At 35.0% G+C, this 18,640-nt stretch overlaps 1 protein-coding gene and 1 non-coding gene across 5 annotated transcripts in view; both read left to right on the top strand.

The window, feature by feature from the left end:
* Positions 1-18,640, top strand: part of numb (NUMB endocytic adaptor protein) — a 95,647-nt gene continuing 77,007 nt past the window's right edge. Inside the window, exons 1-3 of one of the 4 annotated variants that reach the window (XM_046614843.1) lie at positions 1-535; positions 597-790; positions 16,177-16,222. The gene's annotated coding sequence lies outside the window, so the exon portion shown is untranslated. The remainder of the gene's footprint in view (positions 536-596; positions 791-16,176; positions 16,223-18,640) is intronic. The other 3 variants (XM_069133446.1, XM_069133445.1, XM_046614845.1) reach the window with 3 other exon arrangements.
* On the top strand, positions 14,568-14,731 carry LOC124213487 (U1 spliceosomal RNA). Its single transcript, XR_006881893.1, has one exon. It is a non-coding gene; the product is annotated as a U1 spliceosomal RNA (small nuclear RNA).

Below are 18,640 nucleotides of genomic sequence, written 5' to 3'. Positions count from 1 at the left end.
CGGGTTCGCACGCATGCGTCTTTGTCGGCTCTGATACGGCGATACTGTAGTGTGCACAAAAACGTTCCCTCCTCCCCCTCCCCATTTCTCGCTCCATCTCTCTTTCTCTCGTCAATCTCTCTCCGTACAGTTGAGAAAAATAGAGTGTAGGGTACGTACAGTGTGAAAATGCCGGTGGCGTTAGTGTGCAGTTGACTTTCGCACAGAGTTGCGAGAGGTAGCGGATTGATCGCGTTTTTTCGGTGCTGACTAATTGTGGTTTACTTATTGTTACTGTTCCAACCCTGTGAGTTATAATACCGATACCAATAATAATAGTAATAACAGAATTGACAATATTATTATTAATCGTACTGGGAAAAGAGAGAGGGAGATAGAGGGAGAGAAAAAGTGACTCAGTGCGTAAGTGAGTGTAATTATACACGTATATACAGCATATAAATATATATTAGAGTTGAAAGTGCGAAATAGATTTTTCCCGGCTTTGATAAACCGCGGGTATCAGAGTCTTCGGGTTCGGCTCGGCTCCTCCCAGGTGAGTTCCATCGGAAATATTAATGCAGGCGGCATAATGTATGCACATACAATGTATGTAGGTACGTACTTCGAGCCGCTGCCGAGAGTTGCGCCTGAGGAGCTAGAAAGAGTGAGATAAGCCTCGGTTCCTTTCGCGGGGCGAGAGGGACGTATGTGAGCGCGTATTAAGTGGGCACAGGTGAAACTGCTGAATCGAGCCGCGAGCTGCGCTGCCGTCCGTGTCGCGGTGTGGGTGACCTTGTTCATCGCATTGGTAATTTCCTACTATTCGTTTTCGTCATTTCTAGGAATATTCGGTGTCTTTCGAAAATTAATACAGTCCTTTTCTTCTGTTTTATACTCCTCTCGAGACGTTGTTGTTTCCGCAAAACATGTTCATCAGCCGATTATCCCGTCGCTCGTGCATTGAAACTCGAAATCGTGGTTAAAATTTGTTAGATTCATCGATCTCAACCTTTTTTCTTCAAATTTTTTCAATTGCGAACACTTCGATTCGATGAGGTTGAAGTTGGTCACGATAATATAAGGATGTTTTTTTCAGAAAACTGTCGTTACTCTACGTTATTAGGAGGGTCTAAAATTCAATAAGCCGTTATAAAATCAAACAAATCTCATATCCTAAAAACTCAACATTTTCAAGGTCATTGTCAAGTTTTAAATTTGTGTTTTGTTTTCAATACTTCCTTACGTTGACGTTGGTAACTTCAATCGCGTTCGATTTGACCATTTTTTATTACACCATGATGATTTTTTACGTCTTGTTTCCAGACTTAAGATGTCTCGATTGTGTCGTGCGAGCGGAGCGTATACAAAAATGAGATATTTTGTTTAAAGGCATTTTTTTTTTCGCTCCACCCAATAAGCTTGGTCACAACAGAACCTTGAAAACAACTTCTTACCGAATGACATGGACTCATGGAGTTCGTAAATTTCTTACACATATGTCATGGATAAATTGTTATATGTTTTTTTTTCATTGGTACGACTCAGTAGTATTTGATGTACGGACTTGATCTTCGATACAGTTTGTATACTGAATTAAATGTTCTACAAAAGTATCTGGTGAGCGAAATCCGTAGTTCTGCCAACAATACAAAAGTTATAAAGCCCGAAAGTCAATTTTAGCTAAAAATTGATCTTCAACCGTCTCAAGTAGCTAAAGTATTAACTTCACGGTACGAATTTGAGAAACATATTTTTAGGCAGAAAACAAAGTCCATATCTTCACCGGTTCACAAGTTATGAGGTTTGAAAATCAATTACATGCAAAAATTCGTCCTCGAGCAACTATTGACCTGACAGCAGAAATTCAAATAATACTTTGTCGGAGAACTTGGTTCTTTACAAAATGCTTCCTGTATGATTGTGAGTGGTAACGATTTGAAATCAAGACAATTCTCCCATGTCATCCGAATGGAAAAACTATTTTCAGGTGGGAGCGAAAAATAAATGTTACTACCAAGCAAAGCACCACATTCTGTAATACGAACGCAATTTTGCACATCTGATATCGCGATTCTTGGCCAATTTTGCGTCTACTCTGGTATTGATCTCTCGCAGTTACCGCGCGGCTATGCAGCAATATACGTATATCCAGTTGATCGCGTGTCCATGCAACGCGTGCTGTTGAGAGGACTGGATTTAGAAATCCGGTGGGTGGATGGGTCGAACTGCGAAACATCGACGCCTCCTGGCCTCGAGCCCCCGGCATGCGGCATTCATTCGCCGATTCACGGTGACTACGATGCTCTTTTTTTCACTCACGCATTCCCTCTCGGAATCGCAGAAGCACGTCTTTGCGAGATAATTAAAGACACGAAACCGATGATTTGCTAAATAAGTAGACGTATACTGGAATATGTGTATGGAGACTTTTTACGGTAGTTCTTTAGCTCGTCGTCAGTGCTCTTTTTGCGATATATTTCAATACGATCAAAATGATACCTACGTATTACTTATCTATTTCATTATCCGTGTCTATGAGAACTCGCACGAAGACCATTTGACGGCATAGAATGATGCAGCTTGTCTGAAGTTTGTAAAAGTTGCACGAGGGTGAAGTTAGTGAGGTTACTTCAACGATGCATGTTTAGGAAAAATCGCTACTTTGCATCTTTAGGAATATCCGAGATTTAGCAAATTAAACCATTATAGACAACATATACTTTAATTTTCAAATGTCAACTACTTGATAGTCCTTTTCAAATTGTCCAATAATGATGATTTTTTAGACCGAGGGTTCGTTACGCTAAAGCTACTAACTTCAGCCTGATAATTATCACAAAGTTCCGTAACATAACCTCAACTTTCCCATTAAGAATCAAATATGCTTTCAAAATGTCCGTTAACAGAATGTCTTTTCACATTATTCAGAATCATCGTAATTTGTGACATATTTGGCTCATTTTTGAGAGACATCTGAAATGATTCGAAGATGTGACATCTTTTTGACTTTTGATTTTGGTCGAAAACCACCTTAAGAGGATGTCCTGCTCTATTCCGACGTTGACGTATATATCTTCAAATATCCATGTCCACGTATCGCAGACATAAAAAAGAGCTCAACAGCCCCATTCGATACAGGATCCTAAACAAAAACAGTCCAATCCATTTTCATTTGACAGGGAAATAAAGAAATGACATGCATTCTGCGAATTGACTGTTGCGATTCCGCCTAATTACACTAGAGATCGAAACGTCTTGAAGAAGCTTGTGCAAGTCGATTGGATACGTGGAACCAAACGACAATTTCAATCTGAGCGAAGCGGTGAAAACAAGAAAGACCCGAGCCTTCGATAAATTTTCTCAAGAAAGAGTCGAGGAAGCTTAAAAACCTCTTTGCAAGTCAGTTAAACGCGTTACGAACAACTTTTTATTGAAGCAAAATAAGTATAGGGCAATATACTTAGACATCTTCAAAACGGATTTTCCAAGCTAATTAATTATTACAGACGTCTTCTTTTGAGGTCTCAACTTGCGTTTGTCGTTTGTTTTGCCTGTGCTCGATTATACACTATTTTCGTATTCGTCATTATACCGATAAATTTATATATTCGCGACGTTGGCATGCCTTAATGCGTTTCGAACGAGCACCGAGAACAACGTGGATACTTTTTATACCTACCTGCATACGTAACATTAAAAAGCAATACCTCTTTATTTTATCGTGTTACGCAAATTAACCTCTGCGAGACTTTATACATATACCTCCGTGTATCTGTCCATCTTGAAAGTTTAACTCCTACGCCAAAAATATCTTGTATTATACGAACGTACGTACATGTATAATATAACGATTATAACATTTGAGGTCAACTGATGATGTGTCGTCATTCTGTTGTACTGTAGCGGCTGTACTGGTTGCAAAATTTTAACTGGCTGATCAACGCGGTAGCATGTGTATCGAGATGTGCATGCTAATCTATAATAGATAGGTAGACTGAGAGAGATTTTTAGTTCCGGTTACCGTTCAGTCCTTAACTATTTTCATTTTTTACCACAATCGAAAAATATAGTTCCAGGTAGAAAATGAAAATTAGTTTTCTAGCCGTTACCGGAAAGTCTAGTATCCGTTACTATTCTCTCTCATTACGATCATTGTTACTATATTTTCTTGTAACTGTTGCGAAAATTTAATGCTTGTGCAAGAATAAATTGATGTTAAAGCCTTGTTTGACTAAAAAAGTAGAGTAAACCGAACAAACTGATTTTGCGTTGCAATTACCAAAAAAGGATCAACAACAGCGGAAAATGGTTAGGCGTACCTCGTTTTTCGTAATCCCAACAATATTCAAACAGTTTTTTTAACGATACCTGTTTTACTGAATTTTTCTAGTTACTATAACGAATGAAATTTTTCTCAGTGTATAAATATTACGATTTTACTAATTAAGGAAGGAAAAATGATTAATTATACGTCAATAATGCGTTTTGCGAACATTACATTTACATTAAATTTAAAATAAAAAATTCCTCGCCTTATTTGACTTCAGCATTGTAAAATCAATGGAAGTCAATAAAAATATGAACTCCGAAACTTGTTGACCTTGTGTTCGGTTGTGCGAAAAGAATTTGTGATTAGTACAGCTTCAATTGACTGGATTTACCGTGAAATACTTTACGGAAAAACTCATCCAATCGATAAAATTTCCTGTATTGATGAGTAACAATCATGATGTAAATCATTACGCAATTAAATATTGAGGAAAAGTATGTTTTCTCATATCGGAGTTTGCTTTTGTCAGTCAATTTTAATCTGTGATTTCGGCTCTACTTTTATGCGTGCAAGAATCGTCGTGATGCGGTTCGAATGGATTATGAATACCCCGGTATTGTTTCTAGTTTATATTATATTATATAAGTGATTCTCGATAAATTCCGAGAAGAGTGCAGTATTAGCCAATCGATCGATTTTTCGTGCTTTGGTCGTACATTCATAAAATCGGATAAAAATCACGAGCTTGAAATTAACCACGTTGAAATAAAATCATAATTTTACGAGTTAGGATATAAATTTATACTTATCTGTAATCTGTACTACCAATAAATTTCAACTCGTATAACATTTACTGCGACCATTCAGAAACGATTTGTCTCTCCGTAATAATGTTTTCTTTTTTTTCACCAAGGCTTATTTGTGCAAATACTTATTCTTTACTCAACCAGTCATGGTCATTCAGGTATTATTAATTGTTTGTTTAATAACCACGCATTAATGTGAGTGGAATATCTTTATTTTCAGAACGTCCTATTTTTTTTCATAATTAATAACAAATCTTCGGCACAGTTAGCTCGTGTATTTAGGTGATTTTCACTCAAGTCAAAAGCGTTCTGAACTGAACTCGACATTTTTTTTCGGTCCAATTTTAACCGTAAAACTATGCGAAATATTTGGTTTTATGGACTTGTAGATTAATTGACTAATGGTAATCAAACAGTTCAATGAATCGTCTTAAACTTGTCTATACTTATGGTATTTTATTTCTCAAAGGTGATTCGATCTAAGAAAAAATAACTAAAGTACAAAATGTTCATTTAGACTCAAAGTTTGTGAAAAAAAAAACATTGTCGTACCATTGTAATCACTGACAAAAAATTCTCAAATATAAACATAAATTTAAAGATTCCTAAGATACGTTATTTTTAATTGTGTTTTCTTTGAAAGAAAAAACAACTAGACAAGAAAAAGAAAATCCTTACCCCTGATTAAGTATGGGACGAATTTTTCTTGCGTTATTCATCATTTCTTAATTACAATCTTTTGAAATAAAAAGGATTATTGAAAACAATGTTGCGACAAATATGATAGTGAAATCCATTTGTGACGGTTATAATAAATTGTAATCACGTGCATTGAATTAGAATAAAAGTTAGGAAAAAAGGCGAAAAAAGATGTCCACTGAGGTCCAATTCGTAATTCTTCGAAACCTTCAATAATTGATTACTCGAAACCAGTGATTGCAAAAAAAAAATATATATATGATTTGAAATTATAGGCTTACGTTTAAAAAAAGTATATCGAAATGAATTTTTTCATCAAATCTGAGATTCAAAATTCAGAACACTTTTTCGACTTGAGCGAGAATGTTCATATGTATATTATTATATTTTAGGCGCACAGACACAATAATTCTACATGTGTATCATTATTCTTTACACTTCTATTATACTGTGTAGGATATTCGATATTGCATGTTTATACATTGAATAATAATATATTCCAATAGCATAGTTCGACAAACTCGGTATGCGCACTGTAGTTTAACATAACAATGATACGATAACGATGCCTACGATCCTCAGTTTATAAACGAGAGAAAGGAGAACGTCGCTGATCGGTTGCATTGCGAAAGAAATTTACGCATACGTACTGGATGCAGAAAGAAGAAGAAGCAGAATAATATGTTACACAGTGTGTCTTAAACAAATCAGAAGAGAATATTAGTTTGTGCAGTCCACGCATGTTTTTTTTTTTTTTTTTATATCGAAATAACAAAATAAACAAAAGCACAATTAGAAACTGAAACCTTTTTTTACGTGTAACTGGAATGATATAGTGTACACGATGATGATAATAATTACGATGATGACGTCAATGATAATAATGATGATGATCGTGATAATGTTAATGATGCTAATGATGATAATAGTAATGATGGTAGTGACGACGAAGACAGTAACGATATTAATGATAATGATAACGAGACCAATAACGTGTAATTTGAAATCAATCATGCATTTACGTCGCTCAGTAATAGAAAAATTGTACTTTTGTGCCTGAGTTGAGTTAATTATTTTTTTATCTGTCATGCATTAAAACAATGGAAAAATATATGGGAAATCCCGTGTCAATTCGACCAATGATTTTCTCTCACGATTTTAGATTCGCTTCAGGATTTTTCACACGATTCTACGGTCTCAAAAAAGCACTCCTGAATTTTTTCAAATTTCTCCCTTCAACCGTTAATTTTCTATGATTATTCAAACCCATCTAAAAATTTACTTTGTTTAAAAATCTCATTACATTCTAAAGAATCTTATTTTTCATCTCGATCATTCCGACACCCGTCTCATTGTGGGACGATTTTTTCTTACATTTTTTTCAAGCACTTTTAACATTTTCAACAAACGAAACATCACATTAAAAAAATCTGAAATAACTCGAAAGTGCTTTTTTGAGACCGTAGAATCGTATGAAAAATCGTGAAACGAGTAGAAAATGTTGTTGAGTTGACATGGAATTCTCGACATACATACACCCCCGTTAAAGTTTGCTTTTGCGATCTTCGGAGAAATAATGACGATTTAATAATTTTCCTAACAGAAATCTACAGAGATTCTGTGCCAGGTAATTGTGTCCTCGATTATTATATGTTAAGTGATATTAAACAGGAGAGTCCTATTTCAAAATGGAAGAAATTCTATGATTTCAATTATTCAGATAATAAAAAACCGAAATAATATTATTCTTGTATAAAAGTGACTTAAATGCGAGACTGAAGTTTATTTAATTGTGATTTACAATAAATGTTTGAGAAGATATGTAATTTTTTTTAAACTCCGAAATATCGTTCTGGTTTCTACAAAAGCAAACTTTATCCAACAAAACTGTTTTTTCTTTTATTAATTATCTAGACATTTAGAACAAAGAATCAAAATTCTTGTTTACCGGTGTTATCGTTTTATATCGGTCTCAATGAACAGAATTGAGAATCGTGAAATCCTCGAATTTTCAGGACAATGTGCAGATCTTGTGGATTCCTTTAATCGTAGGTATACAAAATATTCTACAAGAGTGAAACGAGTTGATGATTTATTTGAATTATTGGCAGAACGTTTGTTTTTCCCGCCTTAATTGTTTGATCGTCCATCGTCATGTTTGGTAAAGTGGACAATTTTCTTCCGCGGGACTATTTTGCAGGCGCTGCAGTTTCGGCGCGATAATTAAATGCTAATTATTATCGGGCGAGTTGATAGAGTGCGATTATTCTTACTCGCTAAACAACAAACGAGGGTGGGAACTGGGAATTGAGACGATGTATTGTCCTCGACGGTCACACGGCCACGTGCCCATCGAATCATTTACGCTTTATAATTACGTCCGCTTCGCAACGAGAAGGCTCGCAACACCCCGAGAGGCACGTTTCCTCCTTTTGTTATCCCGATGCTCAGCGGCCCCTCTTGTTTTGCGTGCTCGCCTCTGACGTAGTTTCTGTCCGCAGGCAGGAAAACGTTTTGTTTGTAATTTGGTCGTCCTGAGTCTAATTGTAAACCTTAACCGAAAAAAATTGAAGGAGTTGTTCTTACCGATCGGGGGTAGTGCAGGCGTAGTAACGTAGATCAGACATGGAGAAACAAAAATCTCTTTTTACGTTTCGCCACTTTGAACTGTGAAAGTAAATTTTATTTACAACTCTTGTTTTGCGCGCTCGCCTCTGACGTAGTTTCTGTCCTTAGGCAGGAAAACGTTTTGTTTGTAATTCGGTCGCTCTGAGTCTAATTGTAAGCCTTAACCGAACAAAATTGAAGGAGTTGCTTTTACCGATCGAGGATAGCGCAGGTATAGCGACGTAGATCAGAGATAGAGAAACAAGAATCTCTTTTTACGTTTCGCCCCATTGAACTGCGAAAGTAAATTTTATTTACAATAAAATTTTAAATATAAACTGTACAACGATGCGAAAAAATAGAACACCCTTCAAGAATACTTACTTTATGCACACGTGAAACGTGGTTGAGAAAAAAAGGAACAATCATTTTCAAAGGTTCATCATTTTTTTGTCAAACTGCGTCGAATAATTACAACGACGAATAAACATTGAAACATCCTTACCGGAAATCCAGACAAATAGAAGTGTTTTTGACTTCATTTTTCCGGTAAGGATTTTGCAATGTTTATTCGTTGTTGTAATTGTTCGAGGCAGTTTGACAGGAATGATGAACCTAATCTAACTATATGAGCATTGTTGTTGACCTGGTTTCTGATTTTTCTGAACTAACAATAAGTTTCACGTATGCTTGAAGTAAGTATTCTTGAAGGGTTTGTATTTTTTCGCATCGTTGTACAGTTTATATTTAAAATTTTATGTAAATAAAATGTACTTTTACAGTTCAAAGGGCCGAAACGTAAAACGAGATTTTTGTTTCTCTGTCTCTAATCTATAATGCCGAAAAATGTTACGATAGAGGTCGAGAACCAATTCTTACATAGTGCAGACAGTTCGTTTTTTATATTAGTAGAAAAGTTACGGTGTTCGAAGTAATACGACAAAGTTGCAGAAACGGAAAAATTTATGAACAAATAAATGAATAACAGTTTAGGGAGATGATTAATTGTTTCAAATTTGCGAATGCAGGGCGAAATTCTAATTAGTCAAATACATTTTACAAATTTGAAATATAATTTGAAATTTTGACGGTTAGAAAATACGGATTACAGATATATTTTGTAATATTAGACGATATAAAATGCGAATCATGAAGAAATTTGAGAGTTATTACTGTAATTGACGATATTGTAAAATTGTAATTGGATCGGGTAAAGTGTGATCAATCCGATGTAGAAATTCAACCGAAGTTTAATCAAAAAATACTAATATAATTTGAATTTTATTACGAAACAGAAATGTAATTTGAATTTATTTATTTATATGACTTGTTTGATATTCCAGAACCTTTCGCAGAAATTTCGCATTACGAAGATTGTTATTTCTTCCAAGGCTTGATACGAAATTCAGTTTGTTCTGGCAAGTCAACTTCTAATTGAGATTTCCATTGGAATATTCCTGGCGCAGCTTTCACGAAATTAATTTCAATATTAAACTTCCATAGAGTTTTGTACATGAAGCTTCGCATTACCTCATAAATTCTTACGATTTCTCAATTCCAAACATAGCCTTGTAATTGTAATTTTTATACAAAAAAAAAAAAAATTAGAAAAAAAATTCGAGATTGGAATGAAATCAATACTCAAAAACAATATAATAAAATCACTTGCTTACGATTATATAAGGTGTTTGAAAAATTGTCAATATTATATTTCTCATGATTTTCAAAATAATCAAGGGTCTGAAAATTTCGTCGGATCTCAAATTTGTGGACGACGGATCGGTCCTGGCGATTCGAGATCGGCTAGAGCCGGTTCCGGATTTCACTGATTATCCTCGGTTCCTTCTCGCTTGTTTAGAGCAAATATTTTTTTTCCGAAGCCTTCCGCGAAGAAGAAGAAGAGGAAAACGAAGAAGCTTCGAGTCTTCTGAAATAGTCGTTCCTTTACGCTTCAAGAATTATTCGACACGAGAATTGAAAACCGGTTAGGCTCTCCGCGCGGGCTGCAGAATCATGTGAGTTGGTTCTTATATGCGCCTTGTAAGAACGACAAACCTCGGAGCGAGGCTCGAATTGAACATCATTTTAGGTTTTGGGGTTCAAAACGTTCAAGGCTGTCGCGAAATTAGACCGCAAATTGAACAAGATCGGCGAATACGAACCATTTGTTAGGTTAGGTTAGGATAGGATTTGTTACATCGACACGCCATCTAACGGGAAAAAACAAACTAAACGACTACAAAATAATTGTGGATGACCGTGAACTGTTGTTTTCCATTTTTTATCCCGCATATTTACTTCTTCGAAGAATAGAACGTCTTACTTCGATTTTACGCACAATCTGTGTTTGCGAAAATTGTAATTAGTTAATTACAAATTAAATATTCAAAGTGTAAACGGATGCCTCTCGTAATTAAAGTGCGAAGAAAATATAAATTACAGTTGTAATTTATAATTGGAGGTACATGAGATAATTTGGAATCAGAAGAAAACACAATACGAATCACATTACATCTTGTAATCGAGAGGAAATAAAAATAATGCAAATTTATATGTATGCTTTGAATAAAAAATAGAAATGACGTTATTTTCAAAATGACAATTTTACCCAATTTTAAATTTATTTAACCCTAATTGCGAATTATGCAAGTAAATTGTGATCAATACGTAATTAATTACGAAACGTACCTGAAAAGATAAGCTGATCATTTTCGTTGGTAAAATTAACCGATAAACTCGGTGAAAATTTTATTCGTTCAAAAGTTTCAAAGAGATGTGGAGAATTTGAGTGAAATTTGATACAGTCAAAATTCGAAATTTGAAATAGGGAAAGGATAAAATAACGAACAACCATTATTTTATTTTATTTTATTTATTTTTTTTTGTAATTTTGAAAAATCGTGTGAATCGGAGAGTTATTGTGACAAACAGTAGAGTTTCAGTCAAATTATTTTGGAGTATAGAATGCTAAGTTCTTGAGTCACTTTTCAGCGTCTAAGGAGATACTTACGGGGTTTGGGAAATAGAGCGAAACTTAAGTGCTAGACAGACTCGCCCCATGAATATTATTATAATAATTGCGCCGATTGTTTATCTAACCGTGAGCTGTAGAGTCATTTGCTCCCGACGAGAGTTTCAGAGCCGTTTTTGGTTTGTTCCAGCTGCGCCTCTCTAACTTCGTCTGCCACTCCCAGAGAATATACAGCCGGAAGTTGTTGAGTCGTTATCGGAGACAACCGTGACCACGTGTTTTTAGTACACTCGCAATGACTCCCCTCATTAAACGGGATTTAACCCTTTCAGACACACATTTTTCATCTCAATATTTTGGCCCGAATTTTGTTACCCGCGGGATTTTGTCGTCGCTGATCACGAACCTGAAGTCGGAATTTGATCATTTCTAAATCCAAGATGGCGGATCCAATATGGCGGATGCAAAATCGAAAAAAATCATGAAATTAGTTTTTTACATATTTTAATAGCCGTACGAAGTAACAAAGATCGTTTAAAGTTGTAGATAAACTGTGATAAGGTTAGGAAATGGAAATTTTTGAGGTGAGAAGCTGAGCTGAACGGGTTTAAATAGTCGCATCGTTTTCATTCCCGAGAATCACAAGTCATTTTATGATGATGAAATTTATTACTGTTCATTTTTTTTCTTTCACACACCCTAAACGACATGAACGTCTGATTATTTTATAAAGATTATAAAACTGTGTCAAAAGTCTCGTAATTCCTGATTGCTTTGTGAATATTCGCATAATTCGCATAATATTATTATAAGAAATTTCGCTCACAATTTTCCCACCAGATCTCAGATGTGATAAAAAAAGAAAATATGCATCGTTTTTTGTAAAATAATTTTGAAAATTATTTCAGTAAAAATTATTTTAGCCCACAGAGATTCGGTTACAATTAAATAACTTTGGTCGCAATTTTTATACCGCTGAACGTGATCCATGATTTTTTTGGAGAAGTTTTGTAAGCATTTAAAAAATCTATTGTTATCCTGAAATTTGATTGAAATTCTTTAAAAATGTTTTCAAATTATTCGAACTGGCTGCAATAAGTTTTATAAGGTTTTGGAGTGCTGAGAATAATTCCAGAACAGTTTGAGACAATCGGAGTTTAAAATTGTTTATAAATTTTCAAGCGAGAGATCACACAGCATTATCTCTCCGCAGAATGATTAAAACTGATATTTAAACATTTTCTACTACTATTTCGATTCTGTTCATAATTAATTATAAATTATTTCTACTCGATTATTAACATTTAATGGACATCGGAAATGATTTATGAAATGAAGATCTGATCGTGTATGTTCACAAATTCCTGTCTATTGATTTCCCGATTAATTTAACTTTGTCTTTTATTACACAGAAACAGTTTCTTTTACACCTTTTCCAAAACCGCATGAATAATTATATAGGTGTTTGCAATTATCATTATACATGCTTTTCATCCCGGAGAATACTATTCGCTAATTTTTCAAATCGTAAAGAAAAGTTGTAGAAATATTTTCAAAGATGTATAAAATTCATGACTGACGAATAAAAAACAGAGAAAGAGAAAGAGAGAGAGAGAGAGAGAGAGAGAGAGAGAGAGAGACAGAGTAACAATATTGAAATAACTAACTGCTGCTTCAGTATAAAATTAACGTCAGCGTGGATTGAATTTCAAATAGAGAGGCGACGGTTATCTCTGCTTTTTCCAACGTGCGCATGAAATGTTTAAGTCTCTCGTATCTAATTACTGTCGCTACTCGATTACAATTGATATTACAAACACAGAGAGTACGTGTTGCACGAGTAAACATTGTGACCAGAATTCGAGTGGTAGAGAACAATAAAAAAAGATAAAACTAGAATACACAACCAGTTGATTAAATCGTTCGAACTATTACCTCCTATGCTGTATACAATAAAATTGTCGTTACTTCTATAAAATGTATAGAATATGAGTGAAAGGAATATAAATATGTGTACATGGTAAACTTATCGATAGCAACCCAAGTCTGATTTTATCCTCGTGTTTGTCCAGTTTCGTCCGTTAATTTATTCGACTGCGATGTGTTTTCTTTCCGTATGTTCCGTTAATATATATATTTTTCCGTTTTTTATTTATGTGTAATTTAAGTGACTATTCAACTTTAAATTCAGCGAATTTAAAACAAACAATTAGTTTTTTTTTTTTTTTTTTTTACAAGCTCACTCCATTTTGATAATTATATATATTTTTATGCGTTGACCCGTATTTACTAGCTTCGTTGCCGTCGAGGGAGTTGGATGATTTATGCGATTTTATAAAAAATACTATACATGTTAGAATTTTTGGGCTTTGGATTTGTAATGCGCTTGAAAATTTGACACACATGTTCATGTTTTTTAGATTTTTAAATAAAGGTTATCCCCGCCAAAAAAATGTAAAAATTTCTAATTTCGTGAGAATAACAGCTGCAAGTTTCATTGAAGAAGAAATCAATTTTCATAGGAATAGATATGCATCTGTATGTACGAATTTTTCGAAAACAGTTTAATTCAAAGACGAACTCCCTTTGAAAACCTCAAAAATTTCTCCTTTAAAGTTTTTTTTATTTACTTTAAAACCAATCGTAGTTTGAATGATGTTTCAATATCTTGTTTAAAACGAGACACGATTTACATTCATCACGTTCATCATATTCCATTCGAGAAACGAACGACTCGTAGATACAAAAACGAAGCTTGGTCGTTTTGTTGCGTCGTAAAAGTCGGTTATCATTTCCGTTTCATTGACCCAAAAATCGCTCTCAATTCGTGAAAATATAACTCCCGATGGAATTGTTACTCGAAAATTATCTCGAACGTCGTTTCGAAGACCTTGAAATTTTTTTCCGAAAAGCTTCTCATTCATCCTTGAAATTGATCGTACTTTTGAAAATATTCAAACAACTAGTTCAAGACGACCCAGACGGTCCGTAAATAAATCGTGTCAGTCGCATCACATTGCAGAAACGAGCGAATACCACGGAGAAAAACGAATCGCCGTCGATTCGTTGTCGCAATGTTTTTCCATATGAAAATTGGCGGGCCACCCGTTGTTAAAATCGGTCAAATTTCGTCCGCCAGGGCGAATCGGCGGACGATTAGTTGTTCTTTGTTTCCCACGATAAAAGTAACCCGATCCGCGGATAGCTGGGCGCGGAAATTTTCCAATCTTCATAACTTACTTGGCGCGGAGGACACCGTGATCACCAAGGCGGTTCCTCCTAGGTGAGGCCCAGCCATTGCACCCCGGCTAGGTTGACCCTTGCGAATACTCCTAACGTGGGTATATCGAGCGCAAAATTTTTGATAGTCGGGATCTGCGTTCGCGCTGTCCCGGATCACCGGAAACAAAGAACAAGCCAAAAAGCAAAAAGAGCCCAAAAGTCCGACTTTCAAATTTCGACGAGGAATAGGGGCGTAACTTTTTTTTTTACCGATACAAGGAAGGTATTGATTTTGGTTGGGAAATCACTTTTTTTAGTTCCAACAATCCTGGAATCCGGAAAAAGCCGGTTTAGAAAAATGTCGCTCTGTCCGACAAACTCGAAAATAGGTGAATGAAAAAATTTCAAACTCACGGGATTACAAAGAAAAATGACATGCGGGAAAAATTGACGTGTCTCGTTTATTGTACACTGTAGTTTCGATCTTGATTTTCGTTTTTTACGATTTTTTCGAGATATACTGCTTGTTAAATAATTGTCAAGTATATGAAATTGGGGTAAAATTTTTCGAGAAATCGATTGACGCTATTTATTTTGTAAAATTTTTATCGCACTGTGAGAAAAATGGAAGTTTAAAAGTTAAAACTCATTGTCGAGTTCTGAAACGTGTCCAAAAAGTGTTTCTTTACTCAAATAAAACCATTTTGAGTCTCTATTTTGAATTAAAGTGAACGGGTTAATTAGGACTTCCGGTTCTACCGGAAATGAAGCGATTCTCAATGTTTAATCAACAACTTATATTTTTTCTTCTTTATTACTTTTTCCAAATGAACAATCTGGTTTTTCTAAGTTTATTCATTTATTTATTTTTTTTATATTTTTCACCCTCTGTCGACCCGTCGATTGTCCAACAAACTCCTCAAATAATTAGTAAGCACAAGTCTTTGCGTGGGTCTTGTTACTCAATATTATGAAATGTTTAAGTATTTATCATGTGAATTTTTTTTTTCGCTTCTCTTTGTCTTCGTCTGAATCCTTGTTTGTTAATTACGATGTAAAAGACCGTGAAGAAAAATCAACAACAAGTAGTAGAACGAATTAAATTCTTTGCCCGAATATCGTGTATATTATAATGCTTATACGTTTTTGCAGGTGTATAAATTAAGAAGGCATATTCATCGTCGTTTGGCCGAATTACCAATTCTATGTACATTTCTTTTATACCTGTAATGAATTTTTTACTTATCGTTAGTCACGCCGATCCAATTTGCAAGCTAAAAACTGTGCTTGACCCGCGTGTTGAAGGTCTTGTTACTCGATTGTTAGGGACTTTGAAGAGCAGGTTTCACGATGTTAAAATTCGATTCTTACGAGTCGACTTCCCTGAGTCTACTCGACGAAAAGTCAAGTGTAAGAATTATGACTCGTTTGATCTCTGAGCCTTGAAATCTCGGATTTCAGCTCTGAATGAAATAGAATTTCGGGGCTTAGTGTTAGCTAAAATTACAAAGTCTTATTCCGTTTCAGCGATTAATAAAATTCAGACCTTTAATTTAGCGAATCACGTTATAAACTTTGATTCTTAATCTTCTTGTGTAATCATTTACCATTTGTTTCAGATTTGATGAAAGTACCCCAGTCGACGAATTTATTATTCTTCTGAAGGTGAGCATGCGTTTCATTAGCTATATTATAATTGACGTTACGTTGCAATAAAATAAATTATTCATCGTACGACTGTATTAGGGAAATCGTTGAAAATTTGCAACGTCGTGTATACACGGCGTAAAAGACGATCGCTATTGGGTGAAAAAGTTTACAACTAAAACGGATGCTGACAAGACGGATTATTGATTTACTTCGATGAAGTAAAACAGCGCAAAATAAGAAAATAAAAAAAAAAACTACTTCGGCTGTCGCTGTGAACAATTGTGAGATTTTATGTCTCGAGCGGTTTTTAACAGTTATTATTAGTATTTTGGTAATGTAAAATAAGTACCGAGTTCTCGACTTAAAGCACCACATGATACGTCTAATCACTAGAAAATGCTAGGAAAATCGAGTAAAATGGTCTTCGAATTACATGATGATCTCACGTCATTATTTCGAATACTCGAAATCAATGACAAGAAACTTTATCGATAATAATAAATACTGAGATAACATTTATCCAAATTCTGTCAAATATTTTTGAAATGTCTGAGAAATTACGACAAGTCTTGTTCTAGTTATTTATTTAATAGATTAAAAACTCACCCTATATTTCATTTAAAAATGGAAATTCCAACTCATGGTCAGTTTTCTACGAAAAAAATTTTTTTTTTTAAGAACGTATCGATTTCTCAAAAAGAGCGGCATTCTAACTTCAAGTACTTTCGGCTTTTTATCTCAGGGGTTTCACAGCCTCGTTTCTCGTAGCTAATTTATTCCCTCCTCCTTGCCTCTTTTTCCCTTAGTTAGAAGTTAATCACTTGCAGGTGAAATTGCAGCTTAATTTCACCGAGCCAGCTCTCGAGGCTCGGGAAGAATTTTTCAAAAAGCAAAGAATAAAAATCTCCTCCCAAAAGGCTCGTTCGAGCAGGCCGTGCTTATCTCTCTTAAATACCCTATTAAAGAGACTAAACAGAGTTGTTTAAAGTGCGCGTATGTGTGCACGGCACATTAATTAATTACCCGTGAGGGTCGGGGCTCAATTTAGGATCAGATACCCGTAATACGGCAGCATTTTTCTCAACAACTGGTCTTCAAGTATTGATCCAACGTTGAAGGGATGCTGCGAATCACGCCCAGCCAGGCGGCCGCTCCCTATACCTATATGTATATGATGGAACTCTCTGTTTTACCGACGGATTAGAAAAAACGAACGCAACGGTAACCGCAATATTATGAATTTATTAGGGTTAAAATTAGAATCGATACTTTTCCGTGTTATATAATTGGCAGAGTTTGACTCGTCTTGTACGAACACGAAGAAAAGTAACGGATGTTGAATTTGAAACTTCTACTGTTTTACCGACAGACTCGGCAAATATCATGTTCTTTGACGCTTTTTATGCTTCTGTCTAACAAAATCGCTTCAAAGCTTCCGAAATGGCGCAGTTTTACGATCGTGCTGGTTTCGTAGATGAAGAAAAGGAAAAAAATTATTGGAGACAGCTACACGGTTGCATCCCATAACCTCAAAACGAGTTAAAAATCAATAAGGCTGAAAATTAAAGCAGGTAACGTACATCGTTGTTTGGGAAAGAAAATAATATTAAATAGAATACAACAAGCTTGTCGATTATTCACGAAAACATCCAAAATCTAACTTCTATTGTTCTTTGTATTTACGTAAGGTATCAATCAGGTTCTCCCGATGCTTCATAATATGTATATTACAATGCCAAAGGGAACATTTTGGTTATGATTTTTACGATTTATCATTGTTATTATTATTATTTATTATTTTCTGTAATCATACGCTGATAAGGCTGAAAATTATTGTAATATTCGGTGCTGAAATGATTCGGAGTTTTGAAATTTTTGTTTTTAAAAAGAACGGGACGTCTAATGGAACTGGAAACGATTTCCTCAATTTTCAGAGTCCCCTTTCTTCCTACGTTCTACGCCTAAACGAGAGGAATCCAATATTCGACGCACCGGCGTCGCCAAATCACTTTTGCAAATTACACGAACGGAATTTTCTCTCTATCCTTATTTCCTCTCTCCTTTTCTCCTTATTTTCTGTAACGGAGTTATCGCGTCCAAATACTTCTCATAAGCTGGAAAATAATCCAGATTACTAATTCGCTTGACGAAACTTGAGGTAATTGAAAAAGATTCGCGGAGACTCCCGTAAAAGTATAACTGAAAAAAAATCTTTCACCGCAGTCTTGGCCAATTTTTAAAGAATCGTGAATTCTTGTCCCTATATCTATTCAATCTATTTCTGTCAGATTTTTATTTCAATCGCGGTAATTTTGTCGTTATTTATTGATCGAGAATGGTATCGAGGTGGGACCAATTCACGATTCCAGTTTTTTTCGACTAGTTGGCGGGAAGCCGTATTAATTATTGTTAGAAATTCGAACACCAAAGACG

This window comes from Neodiprion pinetum, chromosome 2 (genome assembly GCF_021155775.2).
Source record: "Neodiprion pinetum isolate iyNeoPine1 chromosome 2, iyNeoPine1.2, whole genome shotgun sequence".
Classification (NCBI taxonomy): domain Eukaryota; kingdom Metazoa; phylum Arthropoda; class Insecta; order Hymenoptera; family Diprionidae; genus Neodiprion; species Neodiprion pinetum.
This window is presented reverse-complemented; position numbering and strand designations above follow the sequence as displayed.